This window comes from Rattus rattus, chromosome 5, assembly GCF_011064425.1.
Source record: "Rattus rattus isolate New Zealand chromosome 5, Rrattus_CSIRO_v1, whole genome shotgun sequence".
In the NCBI taxonomy this organism is placed as follows: domain Eukaryota; kingdom Metazoa; phylum Chordata; class Mammalia; order Rodentia; family Muridae; genus Rattus; species Rattus rattus.
In genome coordinates, this window is record NC_046158.1 from 49,020,607 (window position 1) to 49,031,736 (window position 11,130).

The window sequence follows — 11,130 nt, forward strand, 5'->3', positions numbered from 1 at the left end:
CAAGCATGGTAATAGCATTTTCTCCAATCTGTCAATATAGGACATAGTTATGTTCTATAACTCAGAACTAATAGAACTTTAAGAGATCTGAGATGGACAGGATGAGACATCCCTAATCAAGGATAAAATCGTATTGCAAGAGGGTCCTTTGGTATTAGTCTGGGGATCTCTCAGTTTCCTGGGCTTCCAGAGACTCTGCACATGGAGAAAGTAATGCAGGAGAAATTAGGAGATGAGTGTTTGGAGAGCCCGTACACAGTCAAGGTTCTTGGCTGAAGCTCCCCGAGCTGGCCTCTCCCTCTGTAGTTGTTGGTCTAGATAAGATTGCGCCGTGTGGCGTTTGAAAGTGGCCCTTTGAGAAGAGGGAAATTATTGAAATATGTTAAACTTGGCTGTTTTCTATTTGATATCAGCATTATATTTCTAAGGTTTCGTGAAATTATTTATTATAACCACTTAGAGAACAAGATTCTTGAAGAGGCAAGCCCATGCATCTGTGAATAAATTGATAAAGGTATTAATGGCTGTGTGACTTCCCGGGGAGAGGCAAACTAACTTGCTTACCCTAGATGAATGCCAAGGTCAGGCCAAAGAAGCAATTCCACCCAGGTCTCGTGTAGAGAGCCAGGGATTAACAGACTCCACAAGACTATGGTGAGGAGCATGCGTGACACGAAAGCACGGAAGGGGCGCCCAACATGGGTTCTGATGATAGGGTTAGGAAGTGGCCCCCAAACCAGAGCTTTGTAGCCTCCAGAGCAAGGAGCAGGGATAGACTGAGTTAGACAGCCAACCTCCACAGTCAACTGGACAATCCTAGCTGTAGGGGAAGTAACAAGAGAGAGCAAAACCCGAAATCCACAGATGCATGGAAATGGACATGAAAAGCCCGGAAGCCAATAGGGACAGAGATCAGGTGCAGCCCTAAAGAGCAATCAAAGTAAAAACCGCCCTTCCTGTGAGCCACACCTGTTAGAGCTAGCCATAAGACAGCAGGGCAGCTCCCAAGTGTGACAGTGATCTAATCAACACCATAGCAACCAGAAGCTGATAGACAGTAGTGGATGCAAACCGTCCTATGGCACCTTTTGACAGCCAAGTGTCATCGGCAGGAAGCAGAGCCCTGGCTGGTCTGATTAGGATTGTTTCTATCTAGCTCAGCTTCCTTCTATCCAGACTTGGAAGCACCTCCCTGACACATCCCATTTCACACTTCATTTACTTGCACACGCATCCTGCCAATCAGGGTCTACCTGGCTTTATGTAGCCAAGTATGTCAGGGCTGGAGAGAGAACTCAATGGTTAAGTGTTAGGTCCCAAAGGCAGGACAAATGGCTAATGTGCCTTTTTTAACATATCAAACAGACCTGGCCACCAGGTAAGGGAGAAAACAGGCTAGCTCTTTTGTCCTCTTTGTGCCCTTTTGGTCTCCTGGCTTCCCCCCACCCCCCGCCCCCATCTCTCCTCACTGGGCTCAGTCTGATGGTCTCTGGACTCTCCCAGATGGGTCTGCCTCTGCCTGTGCTCTCTCTTACATCCATAATGAAAGCCTCAACCTTTAGGAGCAGTCCTGTGGTCTTTTTATGTATCTTTTTCATTCAAGGAGCTATGGCTGCTCTTCCTGAGGACTTGGGTTTGATTCTCGGCACCTACATGGTGAACCACAACCATCTGTAACTACAGTTTCAGGATTGGCATTCCCCGGACCAATGAAGGCAAACAAGGCTCTGACAGGTCTTGCCCTTACCCCACTCTCTCTGCCTTGCTAGAAACTGTTAGATTACGTTCCTAAAGCTAGCCCCCAAGGTCTATTCCCTCATTTGGCCACTTCCTCCCCTGAGGCTGACTACCAAGGTCCAGCTATCAAAGTGTTGAAGTCCAGCAATGAAAAGCCGCTTTTTGGCTCATCTTATAAACCTGCCCAATTAGAAGTAAACACTTCATCCTAACACGGGGTTTCCCCTTTTACATTTTTTTCCTCTCCTTTTTCTTTTTATTAGACAAGAGTTTCTCTGTGTATCCCTGACTGTCCTAGAACTCACTCTGTAGACCAGGCTGGCTTCAAACTCAGAGATCTACCTGTCTTTGCCTCTTGAGTGCTGGAATTAAAGGCGTGGACCAGCACGCCTGCCTCCTAAAACCTGCCATTTGCCTATGGGCTATATCTGTGTCCTTTGTATCCAGAGTTGTCCCTCCAGGACAACTATCTCTTCCCAGACAAATCTCCCTTCCCCATCTCCCTGTCATGGCTTTGAATTCTAATTTGGAGCTTGTAGGTTTGTTCAAGGGACGAAGGCTTTCCAGTTCCACAGAAGCCAAATTTAGTGTCAAGTTTGATAGCATTCAGGCAGACTTAGGTCAGATTCATCCTTGAAATGTAACTATTCATAGCACAAGGCTGACATCACACCCTGGCTGATAAGGCCACTGTCTGTCCTGTCTTGCACGTGACTCCTGCACCTCTGACCTCCTAGCACACTGTCTTAGAGATCCCGACAGTTCTCACCAACCTAAATGACCTTAGAGGTGTCTGCAGAACCTGGAGGTGACAGTCAGGACAGAAAGACCTGTTCTGACGGGTCGGGGGCATCCCGAAAAAGCACAATAGGACTTCCTAATGGTCGGGGGTGGCAGAGAAGCACTGCTGGAGTGTTGTCATCAGCCTCAGGTGTCTAATGCTCTCCCCACCCTCAGCCTGTCCAGTCTTGGACTCAGCCACTGGTACCGCTTCTCACATGTGGCTCCACTGTCTTTGTAGCAGCCATTTTAAAGAGGTCAAGACCCATTTAGGCTTTCTACCCTGACAGGAGACTGAGAGAACTGGTGTGGTGGATGGCACGGAGGGGTGACCTTGAAGGGGCTTCGCAGAGTGCAAACAGCATTCAGACTTGAGCACAGACCGTGGGAATAGACAAGGCAAAGCAAGGGTGGAGACTGTGTTTGGCTAGCATGCAGTGGCCTGCCTGACTACTTCCTCTTCCATATCCCACCATTAGCATCTTGAGGAGCAGTGTTAGAGGTGTCCCACTTAATATATGTCCCCTCTGCTCCATCCCTGTGGTAGAATAATAGTTCCAAGCCTGAGCAGCTCATTACCTCCCATGGAGCAGGAGTGATTATCAATGAGAATGGTGGCTGGGAGTCTCTTCTGTTAAGCTGGACGTTACCTGGGTGTCCATGGATGGATGTGAGAGACCATACGGGATACAGCACAGCTGCCAGAAACCATATTTTAAAGAATTTGACCATCTAGAAAGACACTCAAGATGTTAAGAAGAACAATTCACATTATTTGCAACACACAGTCTCGTATTTGTAAAACCCTACACAGGAGTCTGTGTATTTATGTACACATATGGATATGAGCATTAAAAAGGCGAAGGCAATCTGTTGTGTTGGAAAGGCCTCTGTCATGCGGCTCTGTGGGTACTCATGAGGAAAAGAGGCCAAAGGTAGGTTCTGCTGTGGTTACTGAAGGGCTTTCAAGGACAGAAGGAATGACTGCACATTCTAGCAACTTGAGAACTTGTTACACCTCCCCGCCCCAGGTCCCACCCCTGGAGACCGAGAGTTGGTGAGGCAGGCACCGTGAAGGGCAGATCTCAGAGGTGGCTTATAGAACAGAGAGCCATCCAGCTGTTTGCTCGGGTGGCGACATGGTGGAGGAAGGTTCCTGGTTCACTAGCTGCATGCTTCCTAGCTGGACCCTAGCACAGCCGCCCCATGTCAGCCACTGTCCCATCAGAAGGATGCCAGGCAGAGCCCACTCAGAGCGAAATCTACCATGCTGTCTCCAAATTATCTGACCGGGTTTCTTTAAGGCCAAGGACAGGGCCTGGTTGGCATGAGCCCCAGGAGAGAGCAGCTGTAGAGATGGGATGTGTGTGAGTCCCAGATCTTTAGAGGGAGACCATAGAGCAAGGTGACTACAGACCCCAGGTCGGTTGACTTCCTGTGGAATGTGTGCTCCAGCCAACCTTATTTAACTCTCGAAGGACAGAGTGACATCAGCTGACGTCTGGGCAGCACTCGGTATCAAGGTGTTGCTAGGAAACCACACTCACTGCATCCGTGGAGGTCCAGGAGTCGAAAGGAACAGCCCGTGCATGATTTCAAACCAGAAAGTGTCCAAGTGTCTCACAGGAAGAAACAGATCAGGTGAAGGTCGAGGCCGCCCCTGCAGCCTCCTAACTGTGCCTTCCTAAGGACTGAGAGATGTTCTACCCTGTATGCCTTGCTGTGCAGCCCCACGTCCCATCTAGGGCGAGCTTGAGTGTACAGGCAGGAGAGCACCTCCGTGCTCGGGGAGCTGCCCCAATGTGGGAACTTTAAGGCTCACAGGACTGTGGAGCTTGCCTGGGCTTCCTGGGCAAAATGAAGGCTTGTGATTCCATCTGGTCTGAGCCTGGAGAAGGGACATGGGAGTGATACAGTATTTGGACTTAAATATTATAACCATTTATCGAGCAAGGTTCTGGAAGAGGAAAGCTCCACACACCTAAGAATAAATTGCTTAAGGTATTACTGAATGTGTGAATCCCTGAGAGTCCCTGGAAACTTCAAATTGTCCAATACTGTGCTGCACCCTGGTCCAGCAGCTGTTCTGCTCACACAGCTAGAGATAAAACAAGATCCGATTGGGAACCATCCTTGAACCCCCACTTCCTGCAGCAGTCCTACTCTTCCAGACAAGAGTAGCTGTGACCATGATGAAGAAGAGGACAGGTTACAAAAGCCATGAGGCCAGTGTGGAGCTGAGCAAGCCTCGTGTCCCAGTCCTGACAGTATCATAGGCTGCCGGATCCAGCGTTAATGTGTTAGATGTAAAACCTAGCTAGCCCGTACCTCAAAGGAATGGGGGGGGGGGAGGCTACACATGGGTGACCGGGGCCTGAAAACAAGGGTTCAGGTTATCTCATATGACATATTCCACCGTGGAAGTGGTTACAGACACTTCATTAGTTACAGAACAAAGAAAGTCATAAATCAAAGCATTTGTCCAATATGAAATACATTTGGGGAGACCACAAGTAAGTGCTGACTTAGATTTCAGATGTTATCTGATGTCAGGCTTGGCCTTTGGATTGGTGGAAGCTAGCGCTCTGCTAAGAACAGGCTGTTAGGTCAGATGCACAGGAGTAGGCGATGAATGGCATTCAAAGGAACTAAAAATAGCTCTGTGTAATTCGGTCGGCAACATTCTAACTCTTTATGATCTCAGTCAGTCATTTGGCCTTGAAGAATCTTTAACACAGGTGTGCGACTCTTCTGTTTCTCTGTTGACTGGAGGGGAGAGTGTGACCACCCTGCAACCCACTGGAATGGGTTCTGTTCTAGCCTGGTGCGGATGAATCCCTCTCTGCCATCTGATGGGTTTGATTGTGTTTGTGGATTAGGACCTAATACATAAGGAAAGGCCTCTTCCCTCAATGTTCTCTCTGAGAGAGCTGCAAGCCCTGAATGAACAGTGGACACTTAGCAGAGACAGAGAGTGGCAAGGCAGCATGACATATGTGTGAGACGGGCAGCTTGTCATGAATGCGCCATTTCCCATCACTACGAGGAAGACCTATGTCTCTGCCTCTAGATGTTTACAAAGAAGATAAAGTCCTCCCCATGCCTGATGCCAGTGACCCACCTTTAGCAGCAAGGGAACCAGGAAACTGTGGACAGCCTGGCCAGCAAACAAGTGGACTATGCAAAGGCGATTGCTCACAGGGGGCCAGCATGGTCATTCATCAAGCAGAGGCCAAATTGCCATCTGTTTTATAGAGTTCAACAGTGGTTGCCGAATTTATGTCTGTGATTTATGTCTAGGTGTCATCATGATCCTTGGCAGATTTGGGAGGCTACTAAGTGTATGATTTGTAGACATCAAGGCTCGATGGCTTTCCGGTTTGACGATAGCTTAAACTGTCCTGAACTTAAAACCCACCTTGGCCAGCAGAAAAGGGTTTGGACTGAGTAACACAGACTGATGTGAACATAGAACATTTTGTAAAAGAAGCTTTCCTCTTATAAGCAGCTGTGTGTAGGAGAGGAGTTTACGGGCAAGGCGGCAGGCGACAGTTAAGCCAAGGGCACGGCCATGTCCATCTAAATACGTCTTAACCACTCACTCTTCCTCTTGGCTCTGATACTGCCTTATTTCGGACCACAAAACAAGCACACTGTGTTGTTTTTGTTATTGCTTTTAGGGGGAGAGAGAGAGAGAGAGAGAGAGAGAGAGAGAGAGAGAGACAGACAGACAGACAGACAGACAGACAGACAGACATACTGTTATGTCTTTAGACCTGCATGTGTGTCCCTGTATGTAATACATACATACACACAGACTTACACACGCACACCCCTCTCCTTGGTGGACTGAGATGGTGATGATGTTCTTCAGCCTGACAGGTGTGCTTAACCCACATCAGTAACGTTTACGATATGCCTGTTCTTTATTTCAAATTAAATTGAGGGGCCATGGCTGTGACCCAGTGATAAAGCAATTGCCTACCATGTGTGAAGTCCAGTCCTTTCCTTTCCAATGTAAAGGACCTGGGGGCTGGAGAGGAGCATCTGAAAGGCCTTGTAATGTACCAGGAAGGCTCTCTGACAGCCTGGCATGGCTTGCTTGACCCTCAGCTTTCCTATTTTGATGAGATCCTAGGTAAATTCACTGCGGTATACCAACCCAGACCTTTGGATATTGTCACTGTTTCTCATAATCCAATTAAGTTTCTGGCATTTGGAATCATACAGCATCTGTTGTACAAGATGAATAAAAATGTGAACCACAGCTATTGACAGAACAGCTAAAATGATCATTTATTAGGCTAACCCATCACAAGCGTCGAGGCCATTTCCTCTGGGAATGGAGAGACTGGGTCTGGGCACAGAGCCTGGAGACTGACTGGCACTGGACTGAAGAGCCTCCAACGGCAGCTAGCACGCAGGTCAGGATCCAGAAAAGGAGCACACCCTTCCCCGAATTCCTGCACTGGTATTTACCACATCTGGGACCCACCAGTCTTGATGATGTTTTTATAGGGTTAGCTTGAAAGGTAATTATCTCGGTGCATTTGGCTTTCAGCATCCAAGCAAGTCCTCTAGAACCTACAAAAAGGCTAGTGGGGTTGGGGGTGTGCTGCATCAACCCACTTCCAAGCCCCATTTCCTTCCTTCTAATCAATTAATGGGTCTCAGGAGGCTGTTTGAAGACAGTCTGTTCAGAAGCTCTTAATTTTTTTCATTGTTTGGAACTTTTTCTCTCCTTACGGTCCACTAAAAAAAAAAAAAAAAAAAAACGGTAAGAATGCAAAATACAGCTACGGTTTTCCTTTGAAAAGAAAGAGGAATGGGGTGGGGATGAGGGCAGGGCAGAGAGGCAGATGAGCTTCATCTTAAGTGAAGACATGTGTGGCCCTCGGAGAGTCAGGAGGAAGGGCTCAATTGTGCCCTTTCTCCCGCCCTGAGCCACCCTCGTCCTTGCCGAGGAAGAAGCAGAAACCTGTGCCTGAAGTATTATGCCCCAAGAGTCATGTACATTGGACTTGGAGTGACTCTCGATGCTGATTTTCTCAAATTAGTCTGTGCGGGAGTGCAGGCAGGTGAGCCAGATGCTGTCCTTGGCCGAACGCTCTGAGCATCTGCCTGCCCCATTCACAGAGGTGCTCGGGCAAGGGTGCCAAGAGTAACTTTCTCAGGGAGGGTTTCTTAGCTTTGTGGACAACCACAGAGACCTGTTGCTAGATCATTTGCTGACTAGCCAGGATGTACAGACCCCAGAGGTCAAACTTGTTTAAGCATTAGCTGTGATTTTTTTTTCCCCTGCTACTTCCAGGCAGTAAATAATATCTGTGTTCAACTACATGGGCATCTTTGTTTTTCCTCAGCCATATGAAGGAGCTTCCCACCCTACAACCTGTCTCTACCATCTCCTCTATGCAGTACTGTGTCTTTCAAGCAGTCATACATACTGTTCCATCAGCTCCTTAATTCTTGTTTTCAAATGCGGTTGTCACAGAGTTCCACTGTGGCACCAGTCAACCTTTCTTCCTTGTAAGTTTAAGTTTGTGTGTGTGTGTGTGTGTGTGTGTGTGTGTGTGTGTGTGTGTGTGGTCACTGTTAGAGAAAACTGACAAAGCGTGACCACATGTTACCTAGTGATGCCTCACTGGTAAAATAGGCAGAGCTGGCTCATGGTATTCATTATACATCATACTCTTATTCACTGGAAGGGGACTGCGCATAGATGGCTGGTGCCAGAAGGTTTGGAAAGGGTACAAATCACAGGAGCCTATATTTCTCCCCTCCACACGTGCACGCCTAAGCGCAGGCTGGGAGTTCTGTGGATCCAGGAGAGTCGGTCTCTGGCTAGGTGGCAATGGGTTTAGCTACCACTTCATGCGTGCATGAGAAAATGGATCATAGAGAATAGCTAGCTGAATCTGCTCCACGCAGATGATGTAAGACAGGCTCTGATCAGAGGAGAGAAACGGTCTTTCGGAAGAGACTCCCCAGAGAAAGAAAACACTTAGCCTGAGGCTTGAGGGGGACAAGTAGGAGTTTTCCAGATGGAAAGGATAAAGGAGTACATTCTAGGCAGAAAACAGACAAAACATACATAAAAGAGAGAGATGGGATCGTGCATGCAAAAAAGATCACTGTGTCTGGAATGTCCTAGAACAGTGATATTCAACCTACCTAATGCTGCAACCCTTGGATACAGTTTCTCATATTGTTGCTAGTTTGTAACTGTAATTTTGCTACTGTGATGAATCATAATGTAAATATCTGTGTTCCAGTGGTCTTAGGTGCCCCATGAAAGAGTCAGTCAACCTTCTAAAGGGGTCGAGACCCACAGATTGAGAAAAGAGAGCAGGTTGACTGTGGCCATAGCATGGCTATTTAAGTGATTGGAAGAGCACGTAGTGTGTCGCATTGTCTTTCCTAGCCTGATAGATCTTTATGACTTTTATGTTGTCACAAAAACAGAAGTGGAACTGAGGCATTAATTTCATAACTGAGTTGATTATGGACACCTTCATATCTTGGCCTTTTTTTTTCCTCTTAGGGAATGGTGACGTGGGCTCGTTCTGTGACCTGAGTCCCCAACACTGTGCCATGACCCTCACTCCTGTGGGTTTCAGGAAACCTCTAGACATTTGTTCCAAGTCTCTGCACCCCTAATTCCAGCTCCCCATCTCTCTTTCTCCCAGCGATGTGTACACACCTATTTCTCTCCCTGCCTCTCTAGCTTTTTGCTTCCACTCATAAACAAACTGAAACCCCAGGAGTATCCCTGAACCAAGAAAGGGGGCTTGCCACTTCAACAGCCTAGTTCTCCAATAGCAGAGCCGTCTTATTGCAGCCTGTCACACGGGGATTGCTGCTGAAGGGTGATGTCCTCCATGGCTGTGTGGACCAACCCCTCAGTCATTATCCAGGCCACAGCCTTGTTTCCAGGAAGCCTGCTGGGATGAGCCATTTCTGCCCCGGACTCTTGTTTCTGCTTGTCCCTCATCTCACGCTAGCTAACAGAAGCTGAAGCCCACATTTTATGTGGTTTCCTGGTCTTTATTCCTGTGTTTGTTCCTCCCTTTACAGAGAGAGGAAATTTATGTGGTGTCAGCAAAACGCACACTCAGAATGGCCCAGAGCTGAAAGAATTTGACCAGGCAGGTGCTGCTGTGTGCCTGCTTCACTCAGAGGCTGACAAATGACAGATGTCTCTGCATTTGCAACCATAAGCATGAAGTCTGGATGTAATCACTCAGATTTCTGAACTCATCTTCTCCGCATTCTTATACGACTGCCCAACCTTCGTTCAGCACACCAAAGCCAGCCAAATTAAGCAAATGGGGAAGAAAACAAAACTTCCTCTAAGCACGTTACTTTCCACACGGAAGCTCACTCTCCACGCAAATGTTTGGGAGAGGACAGAGTATGACCCCAGCTATACCAGGAAGCAAAGTGGAGAAGCAGCCTGTCTTTAGAGCTTTCTAAAAGGGTTTGTGAGGAGAGAAACAGTGGAATCAGGCTCCCAAATATGGGTCGGCTATCTCAGCGATTCTGAACTGTAGCTGAGGAGCCTGAAGAAAATGGGTGGGCTTCTTGGGGGCTGATGGTTTCTACAGTGAGGACTGCAGACCTCCTCTGTCTTCAGAAGTCACTGTCCCATCTTGCTAGGCGAAGCCTGAGGTTGGTGCCTCTCACTTCGAGTGTTCTGGTACATGTGTGAGTTGATGGGACTAGGACCAGCCACCACATAGGCCAGCCAGCTGAGCCAGTCAGAGCCCCTTTCTCTTGGGATGTGAATAGAAGACAGAAGCAGAGGGTAAGGGTGTAGTAAAGAGAGCAAGCTCAAAGGAGAAGTGGGGGGTGGCAAGCAGGTGAAATCTATGAACCACGAAGCCAGTGACCTTCCATGGCTGATCCAGAGCTGTGGTAGCTTCAGTACCAGATCCCATCAACAAAACAGTGAGAAGAGCAAAGATTGGTGCAGCACTCTCTGTACCAGGTACCGTCCTGAGGAACTCATGGGTGCCGGCTCATTTAATGCTCACATGCTTCTCTGTTGGTTCTCACAGAGAGGAAGCAGAAAAACAGGATGCGTTTACCTGAAGTCACACAGCTGTAGGTGCTGGAGGAAAATCAAAGCCTTTGTTCCGACTGTGACAAATGTTTTGGTTTGCTTGTTTTAGATGATGATGGTGAGGTGGGTGATTGTTAATGTGTTCGAGTGTTTTGCTTGCGTGTGTGTCCAAGGAGGTGATGAGCCTGCATGAGGGTGCTGGGAAATGAACCCGGGTCCTTTGCAAGAGCAACAAGCGCTCTTAACCTTGTTTTTAAATAAAGATTTATTTAGTTTATTCTACGTGTGTGTTTTCCTGAATGTTATTTTTATGCACTGCAAACATGCAGTACCCTCAGAGACCAGATGAGGGAGTTGGATTCCCTTGGAACTGGAGTTGCGGATGGCTGTGAGCTGCCGTATGTGCGCTGGGAACAGAACCCAGGTCCTCTGCGAGGACAGCCAGTGCTCTTAACCCCTGTGCCACCTCTTCAGCCCACTCTCCTCACATTCTTTTCTGCTTCCATCTTCTTCCTTCTCAGTCAGAACCTTACAAACTTGGCTGATTC